Genomic DNA, 18,047 nt, shown 5'->3' with positions numbered 1-18,047 from the left:
CGACACCGAGTGACATCATACGAGTCGCTAAGTAGGGAGAAGTAAAAAAAATCCTAGTCAAAAGTCTCTTCAAGAATTGCAAAACCCTTATTCAGCAACTACTCTTAATGAGCGACTCCGAGTCGCTTATTAGGAGTAAGAATTTTGTCCTGATCAATGTAATCAAAATCTGATCAGTATTTCCAAAGATTAGATCTTACAAATTGTTACAATACGAGAGGATAATAATTTAAGAGTGAATGTTAAATAAAATTTAATTTCTTATAATTAATTTTTATTTATATGTATGTCTTTGGTCTTTTTACTTTTACTTTAAAGTTTATTGCATATACGGCTATCGTTTTATTGTGATTATTTATTAATCAATAACCTTATTATTCTCATATAAGTGATATTTTTGTGGGCCGCGGATTGAAACTACTACTGCTCAATAACAGGCCAACATTGGGCTCTTGCTTCTTGTTAAACTAGAACGGACTAACTACTCATTATTTAATTTACTCAATGGGAAAACCTCAAACAAACCTTGCGTATGCGAAATGTCAGGCGGGAGAATCCCAGCGATTTACGCAAGAATAACGGCCCGCGTCTCACGTTATAAGTAAACACTTTAAAATGACACCATGATATGGAGATTTCAGAAGGAAATGAATTTTATTTACGCATTTGCACATCCAGTAATTACTTTCGCTTAATAGTTACTATGTTAGAGAGGAACGTTTGTCATGTTTTTGGGTCAGCTAGTGCAGTTATATGTATAATAGGCACCTGCCTATAAGGGATTAAAATAAATAAAATTGTTTTGAGTATATCGGCGCGTGAAGCGCAAGCTCATATAAAGAAGTCTGTATTATGTCAAATATCTTTTGGATTACACAATATGTGTGTATTTCGTGTTTAGCCTTTTTTAATGTGTAATTGTGTAGATACTAGCTGTTGCAATACTGAAAATAAAATAAATAAATAACGTATGCTTCATTATTTATATTAAAATTTATACACAAAAATGTATCCCTGCAGAAATGTGTAGACACACATATTTCAGTAACTACTAGATTTTGAAGAATCTTGGATTGTTAACTAAGTGTACAAATTAAAATCAAATCCCCATGTCATAGAAATTTGTGAACAAAGACACACACCTAATTCTAACACATACAAACGATAATCTTCGTTTTTATATTTCGGTCAAATGTTGAGTTCAACGTATTTTTTAGACGATATCAGTTCATATCGTCTAAAAAATATAAACAATGAAAAACTTAATAATTAACGAAGCAACTGGTTTATCGTTGAATAACGTCAGTCAAAGTTTATCTGTCTCGCGGAGTAGTCAAGATAATCGTATTATATTTTTATATTATATATAAATATATATAATAATGAATTTCGTTGTGCATATTACTTTCGCCATTTTATTAATTGCTTCCATTGTGCAGTCTCGACCATCTGAGTAAGTTTTTTAACTGTATTAGAGTTATTATAGAAATTCGCGTTTTTTTAATAGAACAGGGTGCAAACGGGCAAAAGGCTCACCTGATGTTAAGTAATACCGCCGCCCATGGACACTCTCAATGCCAGAGGGCTCGCCAGTGCGTTGCTGGCCTTTTAACAATTGGTACGGTACTTTTTTGAAATAGTATTCTCGCAAAACCAATTGAACCATTCAAAAACAAGGAATATGAATTTGATAAAGTTATTTAGGTTCAAGGTGAAAAGTTACGTAAAACTAATTATGCATTTGGCAAATCATTAAAAATTTCACACTTCGGAAATATAACTTGTTACACTAAACGCGTTATAGAGGGTATACTGTATTCGTGTAGATAACTTTTGTGTACTTATTACTAAAATGTCAATAACTCACACTGGGTTAGATAGTTAATCTTTCTGAAGGCATGGGCTAGCCGTAGAGGAAGCTTGCTTAAGCCGGCCTAGTGATGGGAGGCCTAGATCTAGTTACTACCAGATCAATAGAGTGAAGGAAGACCTGCCGGTGACAGTAATTGACGAGACGGGATAAGATTTCTCGTTTTTGGCGGGCAAGAGACGTTTTGCGTACCTGAAATGAGTGAGTGGGGTGTGAGCGGTACTTAAGGGCCAAGATGAGAAGAACAGCGGGATATGCCCATCACTTATTAAACGCCAATATTCTGTCTATGATTTTATAAGCTATAGATGGTAGAAACTCCATGTCGTACTTAAAAAAACAATTTTAATGTTGCCGTATTATTATAAACTTAAAAAAAACTGTCACAAATTAATTATAACGGTACTAATGAATAAAAAGCTATTGTTGCATCATCAAATATAAATATAAATCAAACAGGCAGTTTTTGCCGCGCACCACCACTCTGTGGAACCAGCTGCCAACTGAAGTATTTCCGAACCAATTCGACTTAGGGTCCTTCAAGAAAAGAGCGTACCAATTCTTAAAAGGCCGGCAACGCACTCGCGAGCCCTCTGGCATTGAGGGTGTCCATGGGCGGCGGTATCACTTAACATCAGGTGAGCCTCCTGCCCGTTTGCCCCCTGTTATATAAAAAAAAAAAAAAAAAAAATAACGAGATAACTCTAAGTATTGCCAACTTCAAGTATTAACTACGCGGACGAAACGGCTTAAAGACAGATTTGGTTAACGAAACTAGCGAATTAATTAAAGAGAATTAGAGCTTATATAATCAATTAAAGGATCGAAAAATAAACAGGCATTTGTTGGTGGGATTAACAACATTTTGTGCGTAAGCGCATTCTGTTGACATAAACTTTACAATTTAAATACTTATTGAATTATTTTTGTTTTTCAGAAGCCGAGACGAATTAAGTAATGGATTAGAATCTCAGGTAAGTTTTATATATAGGGACTTCTTTGATATATTCAGGAAGAACGATTCCTCTACAATTTTTCTTAACACATACTCTCTCTTTTTTGCACAAACTGGCAAGAAACTTTCCGCCACTCTTTTAATTCGCCAAGTTTTTGATACAAATTGTTTGAACTGGAGCAAATCAATCCCAAGGATAAGGATCATTTAAGTATTCGTCACATTTATAAAAAGCTTTATTGATTAATTTACTATTGACGAGGGCTTTGAATTTATTTAGTGATAATTCTCTAATTTCGCTTGGGAGTTTGTTGTAAAACGAATACAATTTCCATATAAGGAGTGGTTTATCTTCTGGAGCCTGGTTGGTCGGACACTCAAATAAGTGCTATTACTCGTATTATACTGGTGAAAGTCACCATTTGTTTTAACGTCAAGGCAGAATACAAAATACCGTCCGTATCACCTCGACGCCCACGCTTCTACAACTAAGCGTTTCTTGAAGCAAATTTTGCCGCGCAACACCACCTTGTGGAAACAGCTGCCTACTGAAGTATTTCCAAACCAATTCTACTTAGAGTCCTTAAAGAAAGTAGAGTACCAATTCTTAAAAGGCTGGCAACATTCGAGCTCTCTGGCAATGTATGGGGGATATAATTTAAGATCAGAAAAGCCTCTGATCTTAAATGATACCCCCCAATTATCCCCCCAACGGTTTTTCAATCAATTTTTCCTGTCCGTTTGCACCCTTTTACATAAAAAATGGAAAACAAGGAAATAACATTTGCTTAAGTGTCAAAACAGTATTATGAATAACACATACCAAGGCGATAATTTTATATTAATCATCACGTATACAATAGCAAATTTGAACTTTAATATGTTTACACTAAGTAAATTATCGCGAAATTGACATAAACGTCGGTGTCTTCCTCAAAGATTCTACGCCATTTTCCTGTAACCTTTCCGCCGACCTAATAAGCGTATAAAACACAATGACATAGGATTTTATAATCTATATTACGTATTAACAGATTAAACGATGTGCCAAAGAGAAACGCGTAAATTAAATTTATTGTTTTTATTGGATGTTAACCGTTACGTGGCGTGGCGATCAGTCCTTAGAACGTCTTGTCGTCCAGGGGAAGGTGGAAGGCGCTAGACCGCGCGGCAGGTCTGATCGTTGGACTGATCAGATAAGTCTGCCGTAGGAGAATCACTGAATCAGTGCAGCAGGATGACCTCCAATAGGCAACGATGGTGGAACGTCGTGAAGCGCATCACATCTGCGCCTTCTACCACATAGTGATCACGACCGCTCTGTCAAGAAGTAGCAGTACGATGAAAGCGTATAAGTAGTACTAGTATACATATTTTAAAAGCGTAACAATTCTAAAAATATAAAGTTATATAAAAAACTGAGTTCTATCTAATTCGTTATACTAAGACACTCCGTATTTCTGTTAAACGTTGTCTACGGTACGATAAAAGTTGAGTACTTTATTTAAAATGGTACAATGATGATTATTTTTTATGAATATCTTCTTATATTTTACGGTAAAATTACAAGAAGCTTGTTTATTGAATAAGCATATGTTAGATAGGTTTTGTCTTCACGGAAATTTCTTCAAAAATACGTAATATATTGTGTGTTCTTGGCAAAGGTGAATAATTATAAAAATATACAACAATATATGCACACATATGCACATGCATTCTTGTGCGTAAACACGTTTTATTGATATTAACTGGTTGAAACAGGTCAACAAACTTGATACATGTAATTTTCTGAGATTTTTCCTTATCTCGATATACAGAAGAGCGCCTTACTGCGAATTTTGCAACATGAGAAATATTGTAATAAATCAGAGGCGCTTCCACCTTAAAATCTTTGACTCAGATATGCGAATCTGTTTCATTATCATTTGAGTCAATCAATCATTATCACTTGTGTCAATCAACATTAAACATTTGGCCCAAAAAGTCGACGACGTGTGTCAGGCACTGGAGGCTGATCACTTCATGCCTATTAGATTTAAAAATTATCATGAAACAGATTTATAAATCTGAGGCCAAGACCTAAAGATGTGATAGCGCCACTGATTATTATTATTATTAAATACATTTATATATATTTCTGTCGTCTCATTTATTACTACATCTTTTTGACTTCTATTGCGTTTATTGTTGGGCATAAGTTTAAAACTTTGTTGTTTAACTTTTTTGTTCCTCTTATTATCTTTAGGTTCCTACTCTATATAGGAGAATTATTTATTTATTTCGTAATCCTACAGCTAACATAAATTATACATAAACTGCTGCCTTTTAATAAATTTAAGAAATGTATTTAAAAAAAGCTGTGTAAAAAGGCTTACTATAAAGTTAGCGATTATCTAGTTGATAAAAGACCTGGGACTAGTGCTGGACAGGTAACTTCTAATTAATTTGCTGTATTTGTTTTAAATATTGTAGTATTGTTTGATGATTTGCTATTTTTGTTTTAAAAAGAGTACCGAGAGTTTTTTACGCCGGCTTTTTCTCTCGGCCTACACCCTCTGTCTTCTTTGCCGATGAGTAAGGTTGCCTACAGGCTCGAATTTAATGGCATCCACAAGTGATACCAAGTCGTATGTTCCAAAATAAAAGTATTTTATTATTATTATTTAAAACAATTACACTAAAAATATAGCCAAAGATATAATTATTATACAAATTATATTATTATATTATACAAAGTATGTTTGGTTAAATTATTTAATTCTTTTTCAGGCACTACGATTGAAAAGGGACTTTACATTTGAAGAATATCATAGTAGTCAATCGGTAAGTGTTAATATATATATATATATATATATATGTACTTTATTTGATATCTCTTACCATATTTTTTTCTTTGGTTATTTCTATTATGTGTTTTTGTTAATAATAAATATTATGTCTAGAGCAGTGTTGGCCTAGTGGCTTCAGCGGTTCAGCCATTCTCTCATACCTGAAGTTGTAGGTTCGATCCCCGGCTGTGCTCAAATGGACTTTCTTTCTATGTGCGCAATTAACATTTGCTCGAACGGTGAAGGAAAACATCGTGAGGAAACCGACATGTCTTAGACCCAAATAGTCGACGACGTGTGTCAGGCACTGGCGGGTGATCACCTACATGCCTATTAGATTTAAAAATGATCATGAAACAGATTAAGAAATCTCAGGCCTAAAGAGGTTGTAGCGCCACTGATTTATTTATGTTTTTATGTTATGTCTATGTTTAGCTATTCTTATATCAAATGTTTTGTTATTAATATAATTTCCTGTTTTTCAGTCGTCTTCTTCTAGTCACTACCGAAAGTTTACCAGCTCCGGTTCCGTACCAAATACCTTCGTTTTCGTCGGATTTGGCAAAAACAATGAAAATCACATTCACGTCTGAGACAGAAAACGACAAAGAGAAATTTTTTTAATCGTAATTTGTTTAAATACTATTAAGATTATATTATTATAAAATAAACTTGTGTTCAATCTTTTATTTTTATTTAAATCAATATTTGCCTATATCAGGATTAGTTTGCTTATGTCGCAGCTAGCTTAGTTAGTCGTTCAGTCAGCCTCGCCTCTTTACTAATCAGCCGTAGCAGATGTTACAATATTTAATAAACTGGCTGGCCATTACGTAATTCGTACAACCATGTAACCGAAATAGAAATATCTGAAGTAAGAAATTCTTTAATTAATATGTTTAAAATGTTATATTTTAGTGTTCTTACACTAACCCCTAGTGTCACTACACTCTTCCATAGTATTTTTCATAAGACTTTTGAAAATATCATCAAATTTGTTGTTTGCCGACGCTACATTTAAGTGTTCGTGTAGGTGGCATAAAGTGGAACTAAATAGAAATGAACAGTAATGTAACACCATCGATTCAAGTCATTTGCCTAGCTGTTTGATTAAATTGCTGAACATCATTTAGGCTGCTGGCGGTGCTGTTTAGAAAGAGACTAGTCTGTTCATTGATTGGCTAATTAAGCTAATTGGCTACGACACATAAACCACAAATTACTTAGAAATGACGTGGCAATATAGACACTGGTTCAAAAATAAATGGACAATACTATGAGTTACCGTCGTACAATGTTTTCAGACAGATAGTTAAACGTTTTCAACGTTGCTTTATTTAAATCAAAATGCTAGCGACTTGATTGAATATTGATCATTGATTAACTGTCTACAGATTCAACTCTCTGATTTAACTAGATTATTGCGACATAATATATTTTATAATTAGTAAGTTACCGAGGAGATGTTTTTAACTAAATTTATTCTAAACGTGTTTCTTTCAATCTAGTCTTTTTCCTGTAAGTATCAAGAATGTGAAGAACAGTGATAAAATAGGATGTTGATGAGGTCTAATGCTCCAAGACTTATTATCAATGCGCTGTGCTTTAAATCGCCATTGCGACAACATTATTGGGCCCTTCTGAAAATGTGACCATTACCACTGTAAGTTTAAGCTTTATTTTAAACCCAGTAATTGTAAGTGATAAATCTAAAAGCGCCCCTAGTGTTACAATTCAGAACTGAATATTTTATACTTCAGCGCCACCTATCGGCAACTTTTAAGAACGCATTCCAAACTTTTAAGTTAATAACAAGAAAATTGCCATATAATTAAGCTCAAACACGTGTAATGGCAACACAATATAACCAGTTTCCACCGCATTTGTGTTCTCAGCTTGTCCATTCGCACAAGGATATAGTTATCTAAAATATATTAATTTAAATAAGTGCTACAAAAGTCGTGTTAAAATGTTGAAGAAACTATTAATAATTATGTTATCATTATTATTTGTATTGAATACAGTTAATGCCATTCCAATGCCACGGTAAGATTAAATACTTCTGCAAATCTGAATTTTTTTTATACGGAAATAGTTTAAATTCATTTTCAAAGTTAATAACTTGTTTTTTTTTTAAAAAACAAAAGTCACGTAATACTTAAAGAATGATGTAATTTTCCTTTTATTGCATTTAATTAATCTTAGCGAACAAAGTCATGTAAATACTTTAGAACTGATAACTAAACGAATTTTTAACGTTATTTTTACTTATAAATTCTTTTATCTCTTTCAAGCAAATTGTGTCTACGATGTTATGAAATGAGATGACTATATATAATAACTATTAAATAATAAAAATACTAAATCGATTTAAAATTCCTTAATAGCTACAATCAAAAACGGTACTAATAATAATTGTTTTGTATTGGTCAAGATCACTTGCAAGCTTAAATAGCTTAAATAAAATATGGCCACGGCTGCGTAGATCTTTAAATATTTTAGACAAAAATAGCCTACTCAGGGATATATAAATTTTATTTTTCAATAACTCTAGATATGCTGACGGTACAAAAGTTTTTCAGTTTCTTTGTTACGAAAATGTAACATCCCAGAATTAGAAGACATTTCTTTGTCCGTTCAATATTATTATTGATGTCGATAAAAGTACCTTCCATACAATAATATTGTACCACAATAACTTACGTTTATAAATGGAAAAAAATGATAAAAATTAACTACGTTTTCTTCGAAAAATCGTCGAATTATAAATATTTAATTCTATATATTCTATTATTTTTTTTTTTTTTGTAAGATAAAAATTTAAAACCTAGATGGATGAAATTTTTAGATAAAGCTCATTTCGCTTGTTTCATGTTTACATTTTTTTTTTCAGAAACGACTTTCCAAACTTCGATGTAAGTATTTGAATAATGAAAACCTTATAACAAGATAAAATTTAAAAACGATGTAGGCTTCGTGGGAATCCGAAATCTTAGCTTAAGATGTCTTTATGTTTCCTCAATCTGCTACTTTATATAGACAAGTGATATGTTATACTTAGTTGATCAGCTTTTTGTGCCTGACAGTTCTGTTAATTTTAGGGTGTAAGTTAAGTAATTAGTATTTTTTTTGTGTTATATAAGCCTAAGCCTCTAAATTCTTGTTCTATCCATGAACAGCACTTACCTCTTTTAAACTCTTAAGTGTCCATGAGCAGCAGTATCACTTAACATAGGATGACCAAAACTCGAAACTGAAAATTATCCTCAGACATTTTGGTTTCACAAGATTCCTTTGTCGTATTTGTGTCGTATTGCGCAGATAGATTTTCCTCTAATTTAGTATTGCCTCAGAATCTACCAGAGGTCGATTCTGAGGCAATCCTCTGGACTGCCCGGTAGAATTTCACGGGTAGGCCAAAGGTCTGTCCGAGACATAGCTAGTAAATCAGCAATGGCTGTTTTGTTATTTGTGGTCCGGCAGCTACCACTTTCAGGGTAGGTACATTGCCATACGGATTTTTATACTTAATTTTTTAAATAAAGAAATTATCATAAACTTTCGTAAGTTCAAACTCCTAAACGTAGAATTAATTGTTCATTTGAATTTCGAATTGTTGGATGTAACGTTGTCAACAGGGTAGACCATTTAAATCTGATACTGCGTCGTAAATACCGCACGTTGCGCTAATACCATAAATAAACTTGATTACAATTAAATTACTTATATCCTGTTGAAATTTTTGTAATTAAAAAATTATTTATAACATACAAGTTATGTGTTTTCTGGCTATTATTATCATTAGCGAAATTTTTTTTAAGTTTTCTAAATCGAATCGCTACTATAACATTTGGCGGTAATAATATTATTTGCGGGCTCCTCGGTAAATTTTGCTTTAATTACAGTTCGACAGAAATACAAACGGGTTCCCATCCTGGTTCTTCCAACGCGCTGACAAAATCGTCAATATAGGATTTGGCGATCATGGTACTAACACTGTTTACGTCAATCAAAAATAAATTATATAGAAAAGATTTAACAAATGAAATCTAAGATATTAAGTTGTTATAAACGAACACCATACAAATTATGTCATAGTTCTGTCAAGTATACGCCAAAGTGATAATGTCAGTGATTGACAATTTACATACTGATCGTTAATTAATCGATGCGAGGTGTCAACTGTCAAATATAATCTAGTGTCTAGTGGCGGCACCTCACACATTCCGTGTTACCACTTTTCGTTACTTTTTGTTACGCTTACTGTAATATAATAATACGTCTTATTAAAATAGTTTTCAAATGTCTGTTGATACAAACATGGAATAAAAACGTCGAAGACCTTTAAAAATTTTCTTTAGTCGAAATTAGTTTCTTTAATACACACCATATTATAATTTATAGAAATAAACGATAAAATAAACGAAAACAAGCAATGTACAGTACATTGCTTGTTTTAGTTTATTTTTAAATACATCCACATAATATCTAAAGTAGGGCTAATTTAATACGTCACATTTGACATTTGTCAGTTTTAACTTCATTTCGATAACAACGACGATTTTTCATCTTTTTAATAGAGTTTAGTGGTGTAATTAAAACGTTTAAACTTTTATTCTCATTTTTTAAATTTATGAAATATGAAAAAAAACATTGAAAAAGCTAAGTATTAGTTCAGTTCTAACTTCTAAAAAAATATTGCTAGCCGTTACATATTGGATAAATATTTGAGTTGTTAAATGTGATCTATTGAATTGGCTCTGTAAGTTGACTTATTGCATTATAAAATACCGTAGGCATGACATTGACAGTAACATTTCAAAAACTTTTCACTTGAGCGCAATTATATTTTTTTCTATAGATTAGGTAATTTGTCAAACGCATACCGACTGGTATTTTGTATAATCCGACATATTTGTAATAACAATAAACGTTGTAAATAAATATTATGATTACTTGTTTTAGTTTTTTTTTTAAACCTAATTACTTTTTACCTACCCCTTGGTAATGTACCAGCTACAAGCTACCAGCATATGCGATAAAATCATATTTACTATATGCTCTATTGCGGTATCTTACCAAAGTCAATGGTAGAGCTGTCAATATTTGACAGCTTGCATCGATTAATTAATGATCGATATGTAATATGTCAGTGATTGACAATTTACAAACCGATACACTTTGGCGTATACTCGACAGAACTATTGTATAACTCATATTGTGTGCGTTTATAGCTTAGAATCGGTCAAAACCTACACAATTCTACTTCTTTTAATAAAAGAGATAGTCATCGAATAAAGTGGATGTCAATTATAATAATAAAATAACTATTATTATGAATAACCTATTTCATAAAACTAAATTTAGAAAAAAGTACGAAGATTGTTTTTTGTTCGGCCTCATGTGTCAGGAGGCCGGAAGTTATCAGCATTAGAAAAAACAAATGCACAGAACAGATGCAGAAATGCGCCACCAATTTTTCATTACACTCTCCCGTTTTTAACGTCGATGAAACGAAAAAGCGACAGTAGAAAGAGACAGACACATACATCCACAAGATTTAACGTGAGAGAAAATGAGAAAGGAAGCGATATACAGTAAAACTTTAAATTAGTGTGTATTAGATCATTTTGTGAATAAAAAAACATAATATACAGTACATGTGCAAAAAAATTTAAATGAGAGATTATTTTAATTCAATTATAAAAATGAAAATTATCAATTTTATAATAGATATAAAAAGTTTTGAAGTGAAAACTTCTTACTAGACAAATTTAAAATTTATAGACTACAATGTAAATTGTACATAATGCTTCCTATCTCTTCCACGTTTAATCTCAGACTTAGACTTAAAAATTAAAAATTACATTCGTCTCATTATCTTGAAACCAAAATTATTGAAGGTTTCATTTCTACCACATAAATTGCACACATGTTTCCTTTAAGATACAACTTACGAACAACACTGTTGTGCAAATCTTGAATGGGAATTACCATAATCAACATTAAATACGTTTAATTAAACCTCTATTTTAATTTCCTTACATATTCTTTATCAATGACGCTTATGTTTTGATTCATATGCAAACTATAACAACAATAAAAACATAAACTATAAAAATCTATAATATATTAACCGTCTATTAAAGATATATGTAATTACTTCCTATTGAATATTTTTTTATTTATTTAATTATCACTATTTGCGTGGGTAACACTGAAAATGTTTAGAACTGGCCATCTCTATGATTCCGACTGAAGGACTCTGTATCCATGGTTATGAAATAAATTAAACTGGCCAGATAGAAACATTGCTAATGAAAACTTTTTTTTTATTTCAATTTTAGAACTCTTTGGTAACCTAATGTAGTATATTGCATTCATTTGTCATTTGTTTTTGTGATTTGTCGACAAATCTAAAACTCTTGTTACACGTGAAAATGAACGTAACACGAAACCCGCCCCCCCCCCCTTGGATCCTCCGTTGTGTATATCCTATACATGAGAATTTAATGCGCTGCGCTAATATACAACTTCTTCACAATCGAGTTGCCCTCAATACCGCAGCACAGTAACGAGGGGACACTTTATATTGAAGGAGTCGAATAGGTCCGCCAAGCATCCGCGATTATAAACTGTAAACATGTAGGATTAGTGTGATAATAAAACTTTATAATTATGAATGTATTGTCAAATAAAATGTCGTAAACTTGTGTAGTTCAAACTAGTGCTGCCATCTCTTGACACTTCACACAATTGTGCTCAATAATGTTGTGTCTGTTGAGGAAATGCAAAAATCAAATGTTTTGTTCCATGATTTTGTGTGTTTTTGTGATTTGACTCATAATGTTTTTTTAGTTTATTTTATAGAAATTTTTAGTTTCAGCTAGATGAAAATGGCTTCCCAAAGGGCTGGTTTTTCGGAAAATGCGATGGCTGTAGAATTCATAACATTGGAAACGGCGATTCGAACACGAACACAGTTTATATAAAAGATAAATAAATGTTTTTTTTAATATAGTGCAAGGTTTATACTACGAAAAATTTAAATATATTATACCAAAATTATTTTTTTTTAAATATCCCTTCATATAATAAATATGTATAATACTAGCGGATCCGACAGACGTTGTCCTGCACGTCTGCATACAAAAAAATATCTAATAATGTAAATCATTATCGACCACTTGAACACACAAAAAAATTCATCAAAATCTGTCCAGGGTTTTAGGAGCTTAATTACGAACACATGCACAAAGATTTATATAAATACCAGGTCTTTATATGCTGTATAGATAAATAACCTAGTTACTGACTGAATTTGGTCAAGGCACTTTCAGAAGAAGTTACTGACTACAGCGCCATCTGCCGGGCTAATTTGGGAATCTAATGGTTTAGATACAAAAAAACATTCAAATTGATCCAGCTATTTAAGAGGAGTTTAGTAATATTATACACAAGTTCAGTAGAGTTTTATACATAAAGATAGGTCTATAAATATTTATATTTTATTGTAAGTATAGCGAAGTAGTAGTTTTCATCTAGGATATCAACCAACATGTCATTGACCTTTTTGAATAATAACTCTTTTCTGTCTTTCTTTCTTATTGTCTTTACGTTTTAATAAATGAGAAGGTTGAGTTTTTAAGCTATGATAGTGCAATAAACAGTTAAGGTTTATATTACATTTGATAATCGAAACTAAACTCTTATGCAAAATGAAATAATACTGTTTTTCTTTTATGTATCTTAGTACCTAGGCTAAGGCCTAAGGCTATTATTATTATTATCTTAGTACCTACATCCAGGACAGCATCATTTGTTTTGTAACATCGACCTCGCGATAAGACATTCCAAATTCAAAATCACGTTAGAATTGCAAAACCTGCTTTAGCGTTTTCCCCAAAGTTTTTACAATACCAAAAACCCGTTCAACAAAGTTGAATGCAAAGCTATTGGTTTTAATTGTACAAACGGCAACTCCGATCAATGTTCATAAAATGCCTAGGGATGATGATAATTACTTTAAATGTTTTGATTGTATTGGTCGTCTGCGGAATCACCAGACATTAACATGGCGAAAATATTTTCAACTAATGAGCCCATTTGCCGAGCACTGTTACGAACAATTAAATATACAGGTAGGTTTTCAGTTTGCTTTTTTGTTTCGTTACTGCTATTGTTCCAAAACGAACATACATAATTGAAAGACCAACATTAGTCAATGTATTTTCTATATGCGCAATTAATACTTTCACGTACAGTTAAAGCATTATGAGTGGTATGTCTGATGTCAGCTACTAGAGACTGATCAAGACGCAATGTACAGATACCGGCAAACTTTTTGAGCATTACACAAGGAAGTGGGGGAAAGTTTGTGCGATCGACACGTCACTCTTTCGCCGCCGCGCACCGCCGCTCGTCGTCTTTAAAATATCGCTTCTGCCCAGGCAATTTGCTCAAGATGTTTGCCGGTAACTGTATGTATGGATTATTATTAGTATGCGTGTCGACACGAGTCCAATCCTTGTACGTGTGCGCACACAAGTGCACAGTCGTGCGCGAACTGCTGAAATATTTGTTCGCTTGAGTGAGTCGACCAAAAAAAACTTTCTATGTAGCCATCTTCACATTTCAAGGATCGTCATGCTCGCTTAATGTCATTGCTTGTGGCGGCGTCCAAGCGTTGGGTTGTCTCTTTCCCTAAAATATATCGAGGGGGCCAATGGCTGGCCATGCGTCATACTCGTGAACGGGTGCTACTTGTGGTGACTGGTCGTAATTGAATTTGTGTATGCGGTGATGTTATTTCCATGCCTCCAGCTGATAAAGGATCTTTAACTATCTGAGACAAATCTTTGTTTAATTTATATTATTATTATTTCTTACTTAAGATAACGTTCATAAGTGTACAATGTGTCACCTATATGATAAATGATTTATGACTTTGACTGAAATGTTTGTGCCGTACGCTGTGCAATACTTTGCCGCACAGTTCAGCACACTGGCGGAATCGTACCTTAACATGATTTGGAGCGGTACTTGGGCTTGTATTTGGGTCTTTATTAGGCTTGGTATGCTGAAGCGGTCTTGTGTCCTTACGATGTTTTCTATCACTAACTGCGCGGATATTAATGCATTAATGCACAGTTCTGATTAGAATACTAGTTCAGAGTAGGGTGTCACATGCTTAATCATTAATGAACATATAATACAAGCAGTGTTCGCCGTGGCTTCAACATGCGACCCTCACACCTAAGGTCGTAGGTTTGAGCCCCGGCTGTGTGCCAATGTACTTTCTTTTTATATGCGCATTTAACATTCGGTCGAACGGTGAAGAAGACATCGTGAGGAAACCTGCCTGCCTTAGACTCACAGTCGGCGGCGTCAGGCACAGGAGGCTGATTACACACTTGCCTATTGTAGGTGGGCTTTATTTCCGCAACTAGACTCAAATTTGGTCCGTTTTGCGTAACCTACTTACCTAAAAAGGTTATAGCTGGATTATTTTATTAAACTTATTAATTAAAAGCATTGTCTGTGCACGCCGTCTGCACCTATTATCAAAGCCACACTCGTTCTAATTTGTATAGCTTGTTACTTTCCTTTATATGTTGCCATGTTGGTGTGGCTTTAAATGATAAATAAAAGAGGCTTAATTATTATTAATATTTTACTGAACATTGCTTTGTTTGCTTAACAATAGTGAGCAGAAACTGTCACGATCTTATTTGCATTGATGAAACACCATCGTAAATGCCATCAAAAATATATATATATATACATAATATAATTAATTTTTTTATTATTTGTCTTATTTAAAAATTAATTTCACTCTTTTAACTAGTACTCTTGCGGCTATTTCTTTCAAACTGTGTTTATGTTGATATGAAGAGAGACAGGCACAATTGGATTCCTATATTAAAATTAGATACTAATACTAAAAAAACTACGTAACGTACCACTTTATATGGAGATTAGTTCTTTGACGAGAATAAACTGCTAAAAAGAGTTTATTTCCAGTCTAAAACGGCTAAGGGTCTAACTCTTTCGTGTAATGAAAAGCGTGCCTACATTCCCTTGGGCATCACAGATTCTCTTAACAAAAGATCGAACAAAAAGGTTTTACTATACCTACATTGTAATGCATACAGCCACATGCGATACAAATTTCAACTTTATCACCTGGGTATAAATGCGTTTTAGTTATGTTGAGTTTTTATGTGGAAATCGAAAAGGTTTACTACAAATTGTTTTAGATTCGGCTTTGAATTTAAAACATGTTTTATATTTGAATTTGAAAAGGTGGAGAAAGATCAAACCAATCGTAGCAAGTACCAATTCAACTTATGGTCCTGAAGAGTATACCAATTCTTAAATGTCAAACTGACATTGTCAGTTAGATTTCACAGATAATTAATAATTTTACTATCAACTAACATCTAATAAAATCCACCTTAAATGTTTTTAATTACTTTGCTTATTTTTTTTAATTAATATTTTCTATTGCTACACAACACAAGCAATAAGGAAAACACAGCTTTCTGAAATACAGTGTTCACAACATATTTTTTGAATTTGAATCTGAATTTGATTTCTGAATACATTAATAACACATGTAAAGCAAAAACAAATCCTGCTAATGACTGATAACTAAAGAAAATCTTACTGAAGCAGTATTTTACGATGTACGGGACTCATGTTTGTCGACAGAACAATACAGATAAATCTTCCCTAAAACCAAAAAATTGTATCAAATCTTGAAATCACTTCGTATTGTTGTCTTTTGTTCGGGTCCGCATTCGTTTTCCATCGCACACCATTATTCACATTAAGTGGACAGATCCCGGGTCAGATCCAGGCACAAGAAAAGCACAAAAAGTTCGCTTTATCCGAGCATGATAAATCTACTTCAAATCCGAGAATAGCGTCTTTTATGAAGGAAATTGAAATAAACCGACCGTATGGATAACGGCTAAGATCCTTTTTGGAATAAATTGGCGATTCACTCGCATTCATCGGGCTAATTAAATGTTTTTAAAATGTTTTCAATGAAAATTTACAGTGACAGATTAAGGGCCTGTTTCACAACGCACTCGAGAGCCCTCTAGCATCGAGAGTGTCCATGGGCGGCGGTATCACTTAACATCAGGTGAGCCTCCTGCCCGTTAGCCCCTATTCTATAAAAAAAACAATTGCGTTTCAACCTTTAAAATCCCAAATAAACTTTTTCTTTTTGTTCTTTTCATTTAACGACATCTCTTTGAAACGTCAAAATTTTCACAGTCCTCGAGTGTCGTCATATAGATTTTACACTGTATAAGGCAAGAAAACGTTCTCCGGGTCAGCTAATAAAGTATAGAACAGTCCCGTATGTACTCTAGAACCGCTGCTGTCTGTGACTGCGAATCAGACTGCGAATCAATAGACAGAAAGCTTTAGGAAGGTTTATAAATTCTCTTACACTTAAATAATATACACAATTCATAACGTATAAGGATTAGGATCACTTTGTTAAAAAATCCCGGTGTTTCCATAACTACTAAATAGTAAACACGTGTTGCATAAGTACGAGTAACTATTGGTAGTAACAATATGTATAAATATAGAAGAGTCTTGAATATTTGAAATAGTTTTATTATGTTGTAAACTTTTTAACAAATATTTTTTTCTTTCCAGCCATAGTTGAAACGTATCTAGTAGGTTATAAATCGAACGAAAGATTGCATAATGCACAGTCTGTATCCCTGTGGTGCTGGTGAAATCGACCGTGAAATAGTTACCACACGAAGCGGTTGTCTCGCGAACAAACGAAATAGGATCGAAACGGCGTTTGGCGGAAAATTGGCTGGCACAATTGAACTACACCTAACTAGAACTAAATGGGTATCTTCGGTTGGCGATTGGACATTATATTTTTCACAGAAATATATTGGCTCTTTGGTCAGCGGGAAAATATTCATGGTACATAAATAATATAAATATGATTGTTTACTGAAATAATATAGTATTCCCATTATAAGTATTAATATTAGCTATAAGAAATGAGTGAAATCCTTAAAAGGGCCGGCAACACACTTGCGAGCTTTTTGGCAATGTGAGTGTTCATGGGTGTCGGTATCACTTAACTTATGTCTTGTCCTCCTGCCTCAATACACAGTATTAAGATATTATATAACCCTATATGTGGTTAGGTAATAATTAAAAGTGGACAGTTTGGTCCCTGTGGCAGATACATTTAATGATGGCAGCAATCAAAAAAACTTTTGCATATCGTTTGTTCTTGCGTGTACTTCGAATTTACACGAATTAACACATGTCGATGATTAAAAGGAAGGAAAACATTTTCTTTAGAACAGACTTGTCTCTGGTTTTAATATATATTATTTAACAG

At 33.1% G+C, this 18,047-nt stretch overlaps 1 long non-coding RNA gene across 1 annotated transcript; it reads left to right on the top strand.

The window, feature by feature from the left end:
- The first annotated feature begins 7,501 nt into the window (after nt 1-7,501).
- LOC110998529 lies at nt 7,502-12,721 on the top strand. The gene is made up of 3 exons (XR_002600363.2): nt 7,502-7,699; nt 8,547-8,568; nt 12,534-12,721. It is a non-coding gene; the product is annotated as an uncharacterized LOC110998529 (long non-coding RNA).
- Nucleotides 12,722-18,047: the final 5,326 nt, after the last annotated feature.

The sequence above is a fragment of the Pieris rapae genome, chromosome 22, assembly GCF_905147795.1.
Source record: "Pieris rapae chromosome 22, ilPieRapa1.1, whole genome shotgun sequence".
NCBI lineage: Eukaryota > Metazoa > Arthropoda > Insecta > Lepidoptera > Pieridae > Pieris > Pieris rapae.
The sequence above is the reverse complement of the archived record's forward strand: the minus strand, read 5'-3'. Positions and strand labels throughout refer to the sequence as shown.